Consider the following 16,967-nt stretch of genomic DNA (forward strand, 5'->3'; position numbering starts at 1 on the left):
AGAATTACAATTGAGAACAGTTGCCCAAAAACAGATTTGACTGTTATAAATGGATGGAGAAATATATTGACTTATTTATAGATGATTTTGACTACTTAAGTTCCTTGCATCAGTTAAAAATACTAATGCCTCTAGATACAACAACAAGTTGCATTCCGTTCTGAAATGTCTCAAACCACAGCTAGTAAGACTTTGTGAACTTTGCTGCTTCTACTAGAGTCAGTTTTCACTTTCATAACAGCTAATATCATGCCGCAGAAAAACAGTTCAACACAATCTTACTGAACATGTAGACATTTCTATAGTTTGCTAGGTCAGCTAGCATCAATTTGATATCAAAATATGTTATGTGTATACCAGGCATGGAAACTTATTACGAATTTAAAAAAAAAAAAAAAAAATAAAATAAAAATATATATGTAAGGAATAATTGACGACGGGCCGTAGAATTCTTAGAAAATAATGCACACCCGAGGTGGTGATGCGGTCACGACGCGAAGCGGAGTGGCCGTTACACCTCGGGTGTGCATTATTTTCGTAGAATTCTACGGCCCCGAAGTCAATTATTCCGCTTATACTACAGTTACCACACCTCAAGACATCGATCAAATGATATATTTCAAGACATTCGTCCCGTTTTTATCCTTAAAACGCTATTGTGAGTAGGATTAATTTCTTACGCAGCTCATTCAACAGCTTCGTTGCTAGTTCCAAAACGTCATTTTAGAACTAGTAACGACGCTTGGGCTGTTAAGAGCAAAATAATGGCGTTAATAATGAAGTTTAGACAGACCGACAGACAAGCAGACAGACGGAAAGAGTGAGGGAGAGAAACTAAGTGTATGACTTTACCTCTCTCAAGTCTGTGTGTCTCTCAAAGGTGACTGGCAGCATCGTCTCTACTAACAGTTAAACTTTAAGTTCATTTTCTTCAAGACCACGCCGTTGTTTCCTCGCGTGTGAGAGCTGTCATGTCGTTTTTAAGTTGTTAATCGTCAGAGCAGCGCTAACAACATTAGCGCGAATGCTAACGCGAGTGCAAACTAACATTATGTGTGTGCGTCTGTGAGGTGAGTGAGAGGGGGCGAGAGAAAAAGAGTTTGTGCTTTCCGTACATAATAAAACGTAATATAATGTGGAATAAAACATGGAAATAATCTGTCGTTTTTATCCGGATGTTTACTGTATTTATTAGTTTGGCCAGTGTTATTGTGGGTTTTAGTTATTTTGCTGTTTTGGGCTGTAAGGACCTTTGAAATAACTGAAATCGTATGGCGAAGTGATATAGACATGCACTGCGGTCTAAAGCTGCCTGGAACTACGTTCGCCGTGCGTTTCCCTGAATATAATGCACACCTCTAGAACGTTCGTCAGCCAATCAGATTCAAGCATTCAACGGCCCTGTAGTATAAATATATATATATATTATATATATATATATATATATATATATATATATATATATATATATATATATATATATATATATATTTTTTTTTTTTTTTAGCTTATAAATAAGGGGAAAAAACTCACTCACTCTATGTAGTTTTTTTGTTGTTGTTGTTATTATTAAATCAATTGTATTATTTCATATTCATTATTAAGAAATACTATTATTATATATATATATATTTTTTTTGTACTTCAGTTGTTACAAGCCATTGAAACTTGTATAACAGTAATAATAATAATAATAATAATTTAAATAATATAAAGAAATAGGGGAAAACTCATCATAGACTATTTTGTTTTTTTATTTTTAAATAAATATTATTTTGTATATTTATTATTATTAAATATTATTATGTTATTTGTATTTATTAATAATTTATTTTTACTTTGGTTGTCAGAAGCCATTGACACTTGTATAATAGCAATAATAATAATAATAATAATAATATTATAATGAAATATAATATCGTCCAGCAGGAGCAGTAATACCACGCAGCACATGTGCAAATTCTAAACTAGCTGGGAACTCATTTCTGATAATACTCCGCCTGCTTCGGCCATATTATGGCAGCAAACTTCCTTGACTATTACGCCGGAATGGAAGTGTAGTTCCTAATCTTATCAGCCTAGAAACTCGCAGCTTTGCATTTCCGCCGGTCTTAGTACACGATAGAACTACAGAAGAGTCAAGTTTTAAAAACAACAAATATGGAAACTCGTTGGTCATTTTTGAACGTGATGCTATTGGTCTAATAGGATTCAATGATCTATGCTAAGCTATGCTAAAAGTGATATCGCCAGAACAGGAGAACGGCTGAATGGATTTCAAAACGGTAAAAATCAACTTATTAACTCGGGGGGAGTTGGAGAATGAGCCTATTTCCAAAAAAAGTGGAGTGTTCCTTTAAGTTTAGCGGCTGCCTTAAAATGTTAAGTTAAATCAGCTTAAGTTATTTAAACTTGCAAGTTAAATCAACTTATTTTGATTGTAATAAGTTAAAATGACTTGTAGTTTTAAGCTGATTTAACTTAAAAACTTAAGGCAGCTGCTGAACTTAGGTTTTTAAGTGGAATCTGGTGAAAACTTTTTACAGTGTATGCGAATTGGGACACAGCATACTTCTCTGCTTTTTGACATCTAAAATGGCCCATTTTGAATTTAAAACAATGATTTTTTGCTACTAGCTGTACTGGCTGATACAAGTCATTGACAGAAAAAAAAAGTCAAATCAGCTGTCCACTAGTCAAAACATTATACATTTAACTCAGGCTCATTTCATGTAACATGCATTTTTACCTCTTCCTGCTGAGAGGCGGTCATAGACCTCCATTACTCTGTCTTTCAGCGTCTCCAGCATTTTCACGGACGTCAGCTTCACGTTTGACTACACAAAAGCACCTGTGAGGGCAGAAACAGAGATGTTGTCAGTTCAGAGTGTAAGGTCACATGAAGCCAAACATGCAGATAAAGCGATTCCCCATCAGTACTTGATCTCCACGCTGGGTTTCCTACCAGCAGTTGACTAATTGAGTTAAAAAAAATGCAGTTAGTGTTTGTGAGGGATTAAATAGATTTACTGAATTCACTGTATCAGCTGACCTCAACAGCTACGCCAGTGAAAAAGAAAGACCTTGAACCTCACGCTGGAAACATGTGATGTTCATCTCGTGTCCATTTAATGTCCTCTAGCCAACAATGAATCCACGTACTCTGCTAATACTATGTCCTGAGTAACAAAGTCTTTACTTGATTCCAAATACCAAATTACTTTGTCATTTTCCGTCTGCTTTTTTTCCCTCCTCCATGTGTTTTTTTTCCCCTCTTGTCTGATATGGTCTGATGTTGGAGGAGTGGCCACATTAGGGAGTGGAACGGCACCAGTGAGGTAATGCTTCCCTCATACTAACCTTCACTGAACACTCGGTCACCTCCAGCGAATATATCAACGCTATAAACACACTTATGGATTTATACAGCTGACTACACAGATGGAGGAAGTGCAATCCGCTCTTATCACAGATCTGTGTCCCGGCTGAACTCTGGGTAAACACAGGAGGGGTTCAGGTGTGTCGCACACTGGAGTTTGAAGTCTTTCTTTTCGATAAAACAAAGGGCTTCCTAAAGTAAGCTGTGAGGGAAGGAATGTACAATGACTACAGAAAACGCTACAGAAAAAGCCCTACATTCACAGATTATTCACTAACTAAATGTTAAAGATTAACAAATGCAGTGAAAAGAGTGTAAAAATCAACTTGGCCCTGTCCTCATTAAATAGACACAAGCAATTCTGAACTCATTTTTTACAAACAAATAAAGAAAGAAAGAAAATCACACTTGGTAATTTTTTATAATATAATATATATTTGTGCATGTAAACTATAAACAATTAAATTACATATTTTTAAAAATAGTTATAGTTTATATAAAAAATATAGAAATATAATTTTCTTCATGTAAACTAAAAAATAAAGTTTTATATACATTATATATTTGACAAAAAGAATTTGTATAATTTTTTTTTTTTTACAGTTTAATAACTTTTTTTTACATATCAATAAAAATATTTGGACAGATTACGCTTATATAATAATATAATTGTTGCATGTAAACTAAAACAATAACAATTTAATTTAATATATAAACAGAAACTAAAACAATAATTAAATATTTTAATAAATACATAATTTATATTTAATTTGTGTAATGTATAATAATTCATATATTATCGTTTTAGTTTACATATATAAAAAACCTGAAAGACAAACATTCAAATCGAAGGCTAAAGGCTATTTTAGAGTCAAATTTAGTACACAGACCTATTCAGTAGTTATGTATATGACAATATAATTTTATACCCGTACATTTAGATAAGATTAGCAATAAATTACCCATTTACAACCTACAGATACAACGATGTGCCAATATCAGCTCGGAAATATACGAGAAATGACGCCATTGTCTTTCTGATAACATACATACACAGAATGATTCTCTCTCATTGGTCAAAACAATGGCTTCAGACTAAACTTATGATTTCATCTAGCAACGAAAGGGAACAATAAATAAAAGAGCAATAAATGCTTTACCTTCCAAGGAGTCACATGAACAAACTGCTCTGCCTCCCTGCCACCCAACATCTGCTCTAAAGCAATAGTGTGAACTTCTCTTAAATAGCACCCAACATGTCCTCAACGCTTCAAAATCAACACTGACATACCCAGACAGGTTCTCTCACATATTCTCTGTGCAGATCCCTGGATTGGGGCACACAGATGTCATTTGAGATGGTAATGATTGTGAGAGAGCCACTTTATGGGTTTCTACAGACACTGATTAGAATCACGGACTGCGTTTCGTCGCAGAAAACGTGCCGCGACCTTCAGGTTAAACTGCTTTCTGGTCGCTATCACTTCTAGGAGTCAGTTGAAAAAGATGATAACATTCTTTTGCTTTGAGAGTAAAATCTAAGAATTTAAACAACTGCATCATATTGACCTGTGAGGGGATGTCAGAAGACCCGAGATTAGATTAGTGCGAAAGGAAACGCAGATTGAATTGAACATACGCAAAAAATGCATGGGAACTGAATGACCTTTATCACAATATTCTTTCCTTTCAGACTTGCATTAAAGTTTACACAAAAATGTGTAATGCAATCAGTTTCAGTGTGTTTCTTATCTCAGAATGTGCGTTTGTCACCGGAACAAGCCTTCATCCAAACAGGTGCGATATGGATGCTGAACATTCAGTCCATCGAGTGAACTTCTGCAATCTTGTTCTGAGGAACATCAGTTAAAGATCAGATGCACCTGGAGGAACACAAGATGCTCCAAACTGGTTTTGTACAAAGAAAGTGGTAACGTCATCCTTGTTTGAAACACATGAAGCGACTACAGATGAGTACTGAGACAAATTTTACAATTTGATTTTGATTCAATTAGATATATGGGCCATTCTACAGAAATGGTTCAAAGTCAGAGTTGAAAATGTCTTGAAAAATGTCTTTCCAAAAATGTTGTATGTATGCAAATTGTATAATATCCAAAGTACACAAGATTCTCATATTGTATTTTCAGAAAGTTTTGGGATATTTGTCCTCTCCCCACATTGGTCACTACCAAAACACACTAATATATAATTTATTAAGAAGGGTTATATTAACCTGTTAAGATTTTGCTTACATCTACATTGTAAATATATTTTTTTGTAGACGTAAATCAATAACAATTAATTTTTTTAACAATATTTCAAGTGTAATTTGTTATATTTTAAATCCAGCATTTTTTTTTCGTAAAAGGCAAAAAATGTGATCATACTGATTTCAAACTTAAGGATTCATTTGTTTAAATAATGTTTGGACCAAACACCATCATCTTACTTAGTTGATAATTCACTATACTTTATTTTTGACAAAACATCCAATGTTTCGGTAGTGACTTGAATTCGTAAATGCTCTTTAAATAATTATTTTGGTTGCGGGACATCAGCTTGCACAAATTCTGTAAAAATTGACCCATACAGTAGGGTGACCATAATTTAGTTTTCAAAGTAGGACGTGGGGTGGTGGTGGGGGGGGTTGAAGTCCTAGTTTGGGTATTAAAATATGTCAAAAATATGTCAATATGTCAATTCAGCCACTGCAACTTTATGCAGATTGATCATAAACACAGCTAAAAAGCTTCCTACCACAGCGGCCATCCTTCGCAAAACTAATATCTAATATCTAAAACTAAAAATGTTTCAATACAAGCATTTCAGTCAAATGGAATTTATGCAATATTTAAAACTTTTAACCCACGGGAGAAAATCAACCCACCGCAAGTTTAAAATCAGCCCTATTCCGTGGAACAAATGTGGATTTGGCAACCCTACATCCAACACAAGCTGCATCCAAAACGATATAAATACTCTGCTTAATGATAGCAACTCAGTGATGTGCGAAAATTATATTCAATATTTGAATTTTTGCGGGAGCGGGATTAAGAAAACAGTCCTGCGCAAGACTTTAATACAAAAATGCACACAATGAATGGCGACTGGACATTTTTGGAGATTTAAGAATCCCAGCCGGACGCATTTTCTAAAGTCTAAAAAGAGGACATGTCCGGGGGAAAAAGGACCTATGAGCTATATTCGAAATCGTCCTCTATACCCTATTTACTATTCTCTACATTAGTCCACTTGCACAGTTCACTTGAAGGAGTGAATGAAATCAAGTTAGTGAATTTGGACACTAAGTGCACCGGAAGCACTGCCACTTTTGCATAGTTTGCTTACTGTTTAATAATCATTTGAAAAGGGCAGTTCCAGTAGTAAGATTAAAGGATTTATCTTAAACTCCGTTGCGGAAATTACGCATAAACCCTAATTAAACAATTTAATAATCAATTTATAACAAATTTGTACCGGTGTTGTACGCTGTATTACGCCGTGGACGAGCGCATTGTAAAATGAACAGATGCATGAATCAGCTGCAGGCGCCATCTTCTGGCGAGACGCGGGAATTTAATCGGCACGTGACTCTCACAGTGCATTATGGGTTATCTCTAGCCACTGAGTGTACATCGATTGCACACTCGTTTTTGCGGTGCATTGTGGGAATGGTTTTGAACACCACTTAAAATCACTGTCTCCTTAAATAGTCCCTATTTGAGGGCATAGGAGGCGATTTCGGATACATCCAAGGTCACCCTATCATACAAGCAAACGCGTACAAAACATAATTTTTTGTTTAGGTAAAAAGAAAAAAATTCTGCTTAATGCTGTACACTAAGCAATAAAGTGATTTTTAAACACATTTGAATTGTTTCTATTCCGGTTGTCAAAATAAAAACAATTTAAACAGTCTATAAGTTGTCTACATGACGAAGTTATTCAAAAACACATTATATACTGAAAAACAGGTTAAAGGAGTAGTTAACCCCCTTGTCATCCAAGATGTTCATGTCCTTCTTTCTTCAGTCGTAAAGAAATGGTTTTTTTTTGAGGAAAACATTTCAGGATTTCTCTCCATATTGTGGACTTCCATGGTGCCCCAAGTTTGAACTTAAATGCAGTTTAAATACAACTTCAAAGGGCTCTAAATGATCCCAGCCGAGGACTTTACTAAAAACATTTACAATTTATAAACTTTTTAATCTCTACGCAGAGTACACACAGAGCTAGACAAAACGAGCATTTGAGGTTAAAAAGCATATAAATTGTCATTTTGTTTAAAAAACAACCGATCGTTTTGCTTGATAAGACCCTTTTTTCCTTGGCTGGGATCGTTTAGAGCCATTTGAAGTTGCATTTTGGAAGTTCAACCTCGGGGGCATCATAGAAGTCCATTATATGGAGAGAAATCCTGAAATGTTTTCCTCAAAAAACATAATTTCCTTGCGACTAAAAGACATGAACATCTTGGATGACAAGGGGGTGAGTACATTATCTGTACATTTTTATTCTAAAAGTGAACTACTCCTTTAAGTAAAAAAAATTAAATATGTAATACAGTGCGTATATCTAGAAAAAGTTCCTTTCTAGAGCTCGTTTCCAGCTAACTAGCGAGTTTGTCGTCGAATGGCTTTTCTGATTGTAAAAATAGCGTGCCATATTGTTTACAAGCTGTCACACCGTTTGAGCGATTACATGAGACATTATACATTTTAGTAAGATGTTCTGTTTTATTTAAACATACCTTTTGATGGTCATTCATGTTTGCTTCGTTACTAACATTAGCGGTAACAATATGAAGCCGCTTGAGCTGAGGCGCTGGAGCGATTCCTCATGTCACATCAAAGAGCGCCAAAACGGTATTTCCTCGTTGAGTTTTGTAATAAAACGGACAGAATTTGAAAGCTAAGCCTTTTTTCATATTAGCAGTAACATATTTATTGAATAAGAGGCGCGCAACCACCAATATTTCATTAAGTTTGGTCAGGTTTTCGGTTTGTTTTCTTTATTGACGTAATACTTGTTGAAGGTAATGATTGAAAAGCAGTTTGACCAATAGCGTGCAGGCATTGTCCACCATGGACCAATCGTGGCTTGCGAGAAGGCGGCATCTATAAAGAACGGTAGAAGCAATGCAAATATGCTTACATATTAAATATGAAGACTGTAGAGAGCAAGTCAAATCCAGACATTTTATAAATCCATCAAAAAAAAAAAAAAAAAAAAAAAAGATATGGTAACCCTGCTTGTATGTTTAGTGAGGAAAAAAAAAAAAACTCTGAATGCAAGCAGTGTCTTATCACAGTTGCCAGTGTGGGGGAAATCTAATTGTGCCAGATATGAGAGGCATCTGTAAGACGTCTCAGGATTGTCAATGGCTGTGTGGATGTATTGTGAGGTTTTGGCGTGGCTGATGGAACACATGCCTCAGCGACTAAATACTCCAACTTTGGAAACTCGTGGAAGCCACATCTATAGACACACAAAAGAGCTTTGCCTGGGCTGGGTCTAATTGGTGTTTATATCCCGGTGGATAGGATTTGCTTGTGGATAGACGGTGCTGATGAAACTTTACACAAATATTTTCTTGGGAGGGGTGCATACTTCAGAATGACAACACTATGAGTGGCCACAACTTTAGTAAACCTCTTATTTACACAAGAAACAGTCTGTATTAAATACAAACAGACAGTTCAGTGAAAGGTGTGAATGTGTATTCATGAGGAACGACAAGTTCTAGTACCGTTTACTGGAGTAAAAACATCTGCAGCAATATAGAGTAACCATGACAATGTAAATCTTTTTTGTTTTGTTTTTTTTACACAAAATAAGTTTGTCTGAAAACATTATTTTAATGACTCAAAATATGCTGCATATGTTAGGTAGGTTATACACCTTACCCTAGGTTTTATATTATTATTAATAGTATTATTACTAAAATAATAGATAAATAACTAACATGGAAAAACAATGAATTACTCTATTTTTATTAACTAACTTTAACAAAGATTAATAAACAGTGCAATAAATGTATTGTTCATTGTTCGTTCATGTTAGTTAATACATTAACCAATGTTAATAAATGACACCTTATTGTAAAGTATTACCAATTAAATTAAATAAATAACAAATAATTGATGATAATAACAGTATTACTATAACAGGTAAATATGAATAGATTATTCTCACGAAACCATGCCCAGTTCCTATTTTACTCCAAAAAATTAAATAAAAATAAATTAATAATTATTCAATAAAAAAAAAAATTTGATATTATTATTATTATTATTATTATTATTATTATTATAGGTAAATATAATGAATATATTATTCTCACAAAACCAATGTCCAGTTCCTATTTTACTCCAAAAATTAAATAAAAATAAATAAATAATGATTTAAGAAAAAATATATAATAACAATATTATTATTATTATAGGTAAATATAATGAATAGATTATTCTCACAAAACCATGTCTAGTTCCTATTTTATTCTAAAAATTAAATTAAATTAAATGAATAATGATTAAATTAAAAATTAAAAATAATTGATGATAAAAAATATTTTTATTATTATGATTATGATTATTATGATTATTATTATTATTATAGGTAAATATAATGAATAGATACCTCTCACAAAACCATGTCTAGTTCTTATTTTACTCCAAAAGTTAAATAAAATTAAATTAATAATGATTAAATTAGTAAACAACAAATAATTGATAATAATATTATTATAGGTAAATATAAGGAATAGATTCTCACGAAACCATGTTCAGTTCTTATTTTACTCCAAAAATAAAATTAAATAAATAATGATTAAATAAATAAATGACAAATAATTAATTACTAATTTATTTAATATAAACGAAAAAGGGTTTAAACATAATAACAATAAGAGCAATACTGCTTTAAATTAAATTAATTTAAATAAAAATAAAAATATTAAAACATTTTCTGTTTAATTTAATTTTCTGTTTAATTTAATTTTCTGAGCATTTTTTCCCTAATGAACAGAAGACACCAACGAAAATGTCCTTGTTTAACAATCTTTATATTCACATATTTACAACAAAAATCTAATTTTGACAGTAAAAGATGAATTACTTTCACCCCAAATACTAATTAGTTGTAATCCTACATTTTTACTATCCTAGGTTTTGCTCATTTGTCAGTAATATTTTTTTACACATTTAAGACACAATAAAATGTATTCTGCTCCCTTATGCTTTTATATATTTGAATATATAAGTCAGAATTTTTGCATAAATATTGTGTTACACTAAATGACAATGTGACATTTTATCCTACAAAAACGTATTTGAAACCTTTTGAAGTAGACATTTTACTTGCGTTCACTTTTATTTTGACATGGACATATTAACATCTTTGACCCAATTACATTTCTTCAAAGAAACTATTCTTTTTTCATTAATCGTTCTCATTCAAATAATGATTAAAATAAATCTTAAATGGCTTATTTTTAAACCCTAAATATTTCGCTATTCACATTCCAGAAGGGTTTCACCAAAAAGCACTTCACTTTTCGAATGACCAGTGTCTAGACCGACTCTCAAGCTCATTGTCATTCTGTTTCAAACCCGAATAAACAAAATCAGATTGCAATCAGCTAGTCATTGAGTTAACACCGCACTGGTCTCTGTAGATAAGACAGGAAAAAGAGACCAACACAATGACCATTTATGGTAACACCACCCTCATCAAAGCTCTTCAGTTGCAAAAATAAATCGGCGTATGTTAACATTTAAGATCAGAGTGCTCCAGTGCCTCGTCCTCATTTACTCCATCACACTTCCCCCCGCTCTCTCCATCTCTCAACATAAGGAAAACATAAACCCATATCCGGCCCTTTAAGTCTGCTCTGCGAGAAATAGCGGGCAGGCGTAAAATGACACGGTTGCTAGCAGAGACGGGGGAACCACCCTGCTCTCGACCGCCTGTCATGTGACCAGAAAACACATCAGGTCAAAAGCCACAGGCAGAAAAAGGAAAGCACTAATAAGTCCATAATCCATCTTACCTTTCCTAGACAGCAAAAAGACACAATTACAACTTCTAAACAAATGCTCTGAGTAACACGTCCATTTACAGGCATTAGGAAAAGTTTAAAGAAGTCACAGCGAAGCTCGCGCAACATCGAACGGTAAGGGTGGGGTTATACACAAGCTGCGGCAACAGGCATCCTGTGAGTGAATCATGCGCAGAAAAAAAGGAACATGTTGAGAGTTAATAATAAACAAAGGAAGAGAAGAACAACGCTACATATGCGACGTCTTTATTGTAACTGAGAGCACCGAGCGACTGCTGGAAAAGCACTACTTAACGGGAAAAAGTCTTACCTTATAACCTCCTGCCTCCTCTGAGAGTCCTGATCAGTTGCCGGCGGCCCGACTCTTATCTTCTCTTTCTGCGTCTGTCCCTCTCGCTGCTGATAGAGAAAGAAACCAGGACAGCGGTAGTGGAGAGAGGGAGAGACAGAGAGAGAGAGAGGGCAGGAAGAGAGAAGGAGAAGTGGAAGGAAGGAGACAGAGGATAAGTGTGTGTGTTCGAGAAATGACGGTGTGACTGGTACGGCTGGCCTCCTGGTCCCTCCCACCCTGACTCACTCTGTGGATGAATAACTGGCTCTGAGACAGCTAACTGGAAGAGAGAGACTGAAAATTGGAGAGAGAAGTCTCTGTGTATGTTTGACTTAATGGCTAGTACGGTACAACTTTTAACCTGCAGTTTAACAGCTGTGTCGATACGGTTAGTGGATTAAGAAACACTTTATATATACACAACTGTTCAAAAGTTTGAGGTCTGTAGTCATTTTATGACTTTGAAAGTCTCTTTTGCTTTTTGTGAAATATTACTGCAATTTAAAATACATCTTAAAATAGAAAACTGGTAATTTTTTCTTGTGTCGCAGAGTCAAATTTTCAGCATCAATCCTCTAGCTAATTAAAGGGATAGTTCACCCAAAAAAGAAAATTCTGTCATTAAAGGATTAGTTCACTTCCTGAATAAAATGGCCTAATTTACTCATCCCCATGTCATCCAGGATGTTCATGTCTTTCTTTTAGTCACAAAGAAATTAAGTTTTTTGAGGAAAACATTCTAGGATTTTTCTCCATATAGTGGACTTTATTGGGGATCAACAGGTTGAAGGTCCAAACTGCAGTTTCAAGTTGCAGTTGCAGCTAGGGCTGCTCGATTTAAGCAAAAATCATATTTAAGATTATTTCGGTCAATATTGTAATCACGATTATTTAACACGATTATGACTGGGTCCAAAACTTTATATTAGTGATTAATTTAAAGATAGCACTACAGCAGAAAAAAAAACTAATAAAAAAACTGTGCTTTTTAAAAAATAATAATAATACTGCATACTTTTATGCAAGTCTAAAGTAGTCTAACAATACTACAGAAATTAAATGTAATTATTTGAATGTAAAATAAAACAGCATCTTCACTGTAATAGTTAAACATGCTTTGTTTCTTATTAAAACTACAAAAGTCCTTCATTCAAGAGCAGCGAGTGATTTTTCCTCTTTGTATTTTCACGTTGTATTAATATTAAGCACAGAGACGGCAGAAGGAATATTATTTGTCGTCGCTTTAAGTGCCCCACGGATCCAATATACTGTTACACACGCACTTTCGTTATTAACTGTTTATGATCATTTAAGACATAACTGACAAGGGTTTACATCAATAATCACCAAGCGCCTCATTGCGAAATATTTTTGCGTGTATTTGACCGTTTAGGTGCGCATCTTGAGCTAAAAGATAACTTTACATGTCCGTGTTCTGCTCCGTCTCTGAGCGCATACACAGAACAGCGCAAGTTCTCGTTCTCCCTTTTAAAAAGTTCTCTTAAAAAGAGTTTTTCGCCCCATCCTAATTTTTGAACCGTTTTCGAATATTCTCCCTTAAAACTTTAATTTCTTTTCAACTGAAAAATAAAAGACATGAACATCTTGAATGACTTCGGGCTAAGTAAATTATCAGGACATTTTTATTTCAGAAGTAAACTAATCCTTTTATTACCCACCCTCATGTCTTTCCAAAGTCCAAGAGCTTTCCGACACTGCATAGGCAGCAACGTTGTGATACTCTCATGAACACATGTTGTAGACACGGAAGAGAATAAATTGTTGAATATATAGTTATTTTGGTGCACAAAAAGTATTCTCGTAGCTTCATAATATTACGGTTAAACCACTGATGTCACGTGGATTATTTTAATGATGACCTTTTTGGGCCTTGAATGTGTCAGTTGCGTTGCTGTCTATACAGGATCAGGAAGCTCTTGGATTTCATCAAAAATATCTTAATTTGTGTTCTGGTTTTACGGGTTTGGAACGACATGAGGGTGAGTAATTAATGATAGAATTGTCATTTTTGGGTGAACTATCCCTTTAAGTGTCTTTTAGAAATCATTCTAACGATTTGATGATAAAGTAACATTTAACACATTCTTATTACGTTAAAAAGAGTTGTGCTGCCTAATTTTTCTGTAGAAACCCTTGAGACATTTTCTTCAGGATTCTTTAATGTATATGACGTTCAAAAGAACAGCATTTATTTGAAACAGAATTTTTTGTAATAATGTAAGTGTCTTGAGCATCACTTTTGGTCCTAGCTGAATGAAATTATTAATTAGTTACTTTCAATATGCCGATTTGTAGCTAAAAATCTTTTTTTACGAAACCCATTAACTATATCTTCATTACTATACACAAGTATACATTACTATACGTGCGTTTTGCCTTTTTAAGGGCAAAATATTTGCGACCCTAGACCAAAAAAACAGTCATAAGGGTCAATTTTCTGAAATTGAGATTTATACATCATCTGAAAGCTAAATAAAAAAGCTTGACATTGATATATAGTTTGGATGGTTTGATATATATATATATATATATATATATATTGGAAAATCACCTTTAAAGTTGTCCAAATGAAGTTCTTAGCAATGCATATTACTAATCAAGTTAGGTTTTGATATATTTACTGTGGGATATTGACGAAATATCTTCATGGAACATGGATCTTTATCTAATTAATATCATAATGACATAATTTTGACCCATACAATGTTTTTTTTTTGCTACGAATATAAATGTGCTACAAACCTGGTCCAGGTTCACATATTAACAAACTGCTTATCTGGTATACATAAAGATCTTCTCTAAATCAATATTAGTCTATTGTTCTAAAATTGTAAAAGTGTTTTTGTAGCAAAATAGATTATTATTTAAAGGTGCCATAAAATGCATTGGTACAATATTTTAAAATTGTTCTCTGATGTCTACATAGAAGGTATATGGCATAGGAAAGGGTAAAAATTCTCCAGAAACGGTTTTACAGGTCTATTTACAATCCTAGGATTTGTCCCTAGAATGAAATGCTCTGTTATTACCTTATTTGGAAGCTTCCTGCATAATAATGAGGAGCTCTGCTCTGATTGGCTGTCTCACAGAGCAGCTCGCTCTCTCACTGCTGTAAGGAAACACATGGAGGAAATATATATTTATTTACGGAGCTCGAGCTGCTATTAATATGCGGAGCATTGAAACTGCCATTTTGAATGCGCGATAACTTTTAGTTTCACTGTTGAGATCGGCGATCACACGCGCTCTGTGTAACGTTACACTACAGCGGGAATACTTGCCACATTTGACAAGTTTAGATGCTGTCAGCGGTGATCAGGATCTACAAATAATTCGCCATCGTCTGCGCAGTCATCTCTCCTTACTCTGTTTATGTGGTAAGTAAAATCATATGTACTGCAATGTAACAGGCTAACGCTAGCAAGAAGCTAACCGTGTCCCTTCAGTGGCTCGTCTTATTTTATTAGAACGCATTATTTGTTTTCCTTGCCTTTATGAGTACAAACACCAACCCATCCCTTCACTTAACATCTCCTGCACAACCTGGAACATTACACTTATTCCCGTGAACAGCCATTTTCGCTATTGTCCTCGTTTTGTTTTTTCACAATAGCCTATCTGGAGATCATCTGATGATTGGGCGATCGGGACTATTGCGTAATAGTCGGTGTTATGTTTGAATTGACCTATTTTTCGGTGGTCTTTTGCAAACACTAGATTTATATAAGGAGGAGGAAACAATGGTGTTTGAGACTCATGGTATCTCATGTCCATGTACTGAACTGGTATTATTCAACTATAACATGGTAAATACAGTTTTCCATTCTATGGCACCTTTAATACAAATAATAGCCAAAACTAATCAAGGCAAGTTTTTTTTTTTTCATTAAGTAAACACAAGAATGATTATCTATCATTTATATTCATATCGACTAAAGGCTGGAATACACTACACGACTTTTAAAATCTGAACAGATTTTTTAAACAATAGGCATCATACACTTACCGACTTTGTAAACAGCGACAGAGGAAAACTGTCCATCACACATTACACGACTGAGGATAATACACTAGCAGACTTTGAAGTCGTTCCGATCACAACAAACTCATGCAGAAACGTGCACCTTGTTACTAGGAGACGCATAACAAATGAAAACAATATGCGTTCTAAAATTGGCTGAAAATATCAAACATGTTTGATATCCTCCGACTAGATAGAATCAAAGTCTGAAGCTAAAAAATCGGAGTCTGTGACCATCATACACTACGCGATTTTTTATGGAATCTGTCAACTCAAATCTGCAGACTCTCTGACTTTCAGCAAATAGCCTGAACTTCTACAGACTGTAAATCGGTGGAAAATCAGGGCAAAAATCGTGTAGTGTATTCCAGGCTTAATATAACAATACAAAGTTAACCTTAAAGGAGACCTATTGGGGCCCTTTTTACAAGATCTAACATAAGTCTCAGGTGTCCCCAGAATGTCTTTGTGAAGTTTTAGCTCAAAATACCCCACAGATCATTTATTATATAATTTTGCTCCTTGCTAAAAATGCTCCCTACCTCAGATATTCTGCCAAAAAACACCTGTTTGGCTTTAATTATCATGTCTATCGTGCTAAAGTCATGCGTTTTAAAGCCATATCAGTTTAAACTTCTGAAATAGGGGTTTCTGAGCGCACACATCCAAAGCACGCACACAGAAAGCAGCTAGCAGAGTTGCACAAGACCACACAACTAGTCACATGACCTGGTAAACCCAAATAATCACAATATTACCAATAATATTACCATGAATATACAGTATAGTGCGTTTACTGTAGTACTGAAAACTGAAGTGCAAGCGGTCCAGACTGCTGCTTTTCCCCCCAGCTCACGCCTATAATATTATTCACAAGCCGAGGCGAGGAATCAGTGCAACTCTGTAATGATGAAGGGGGCTATTGTTGTACACCACTCGCTCGAACCAGAAGGACAACAGAGAAACACACCCTGCAATACAAAGCCAGCATCTATAATATCACTAACCCTCATAAATACAAAAACCTCCTCCAGACCAACAAGAGCACGGCCCTCGCTAACCATACGCAGATCATTATTAAAAACACCCTGAGTTTGCTTTGCATAAGCTAAATCTAAAAGCTAAACTGTCATGTTCATGCAAATAACATGAA

The 16,967-nt window shown here is 34.5% G+C and overlaps 1 long non-coding RNA gene across 1 annotated transcript in view; it reads right to left on the reverse strand.

Annotated features, from left to right (window-relative positions):
- Positions 1-2,748: 2,748 nt before the first annotated feature.
- Positions 2,749-16,967, reverse strand: part of LOC141294304 (uncharacterized) — a 37,351-nt gene continuing 23,132 nt past the window's right edge. Inside the window, exons 3-4 of the long non-coding RNA XR_012340922.1 lie at positions 11,752-11,840; positions 2,749-2,851 (exon numbers count right to left, since the gene is read on the reverse strand). This is a non-coding gene — a long non-coding RNA (uncharacterized lncRNA). The remainder of the gene's footprint in view (positions 2,852-11,751; positions 11,841-16,967) is intronic.

This window comes from Garra rufa, chromosome 20, assembly GCF_049309525.1.
Source record: "Garra rufa chromosome 20, GarRuf1.0, whole genome shotgun sequence".
NCBI classification, from domain to species: Eukaryota; Metazoa; Chordata; class Actinopteri; order Cypriniformes; family Cyprinidae; genus Garra; species Garra rufa.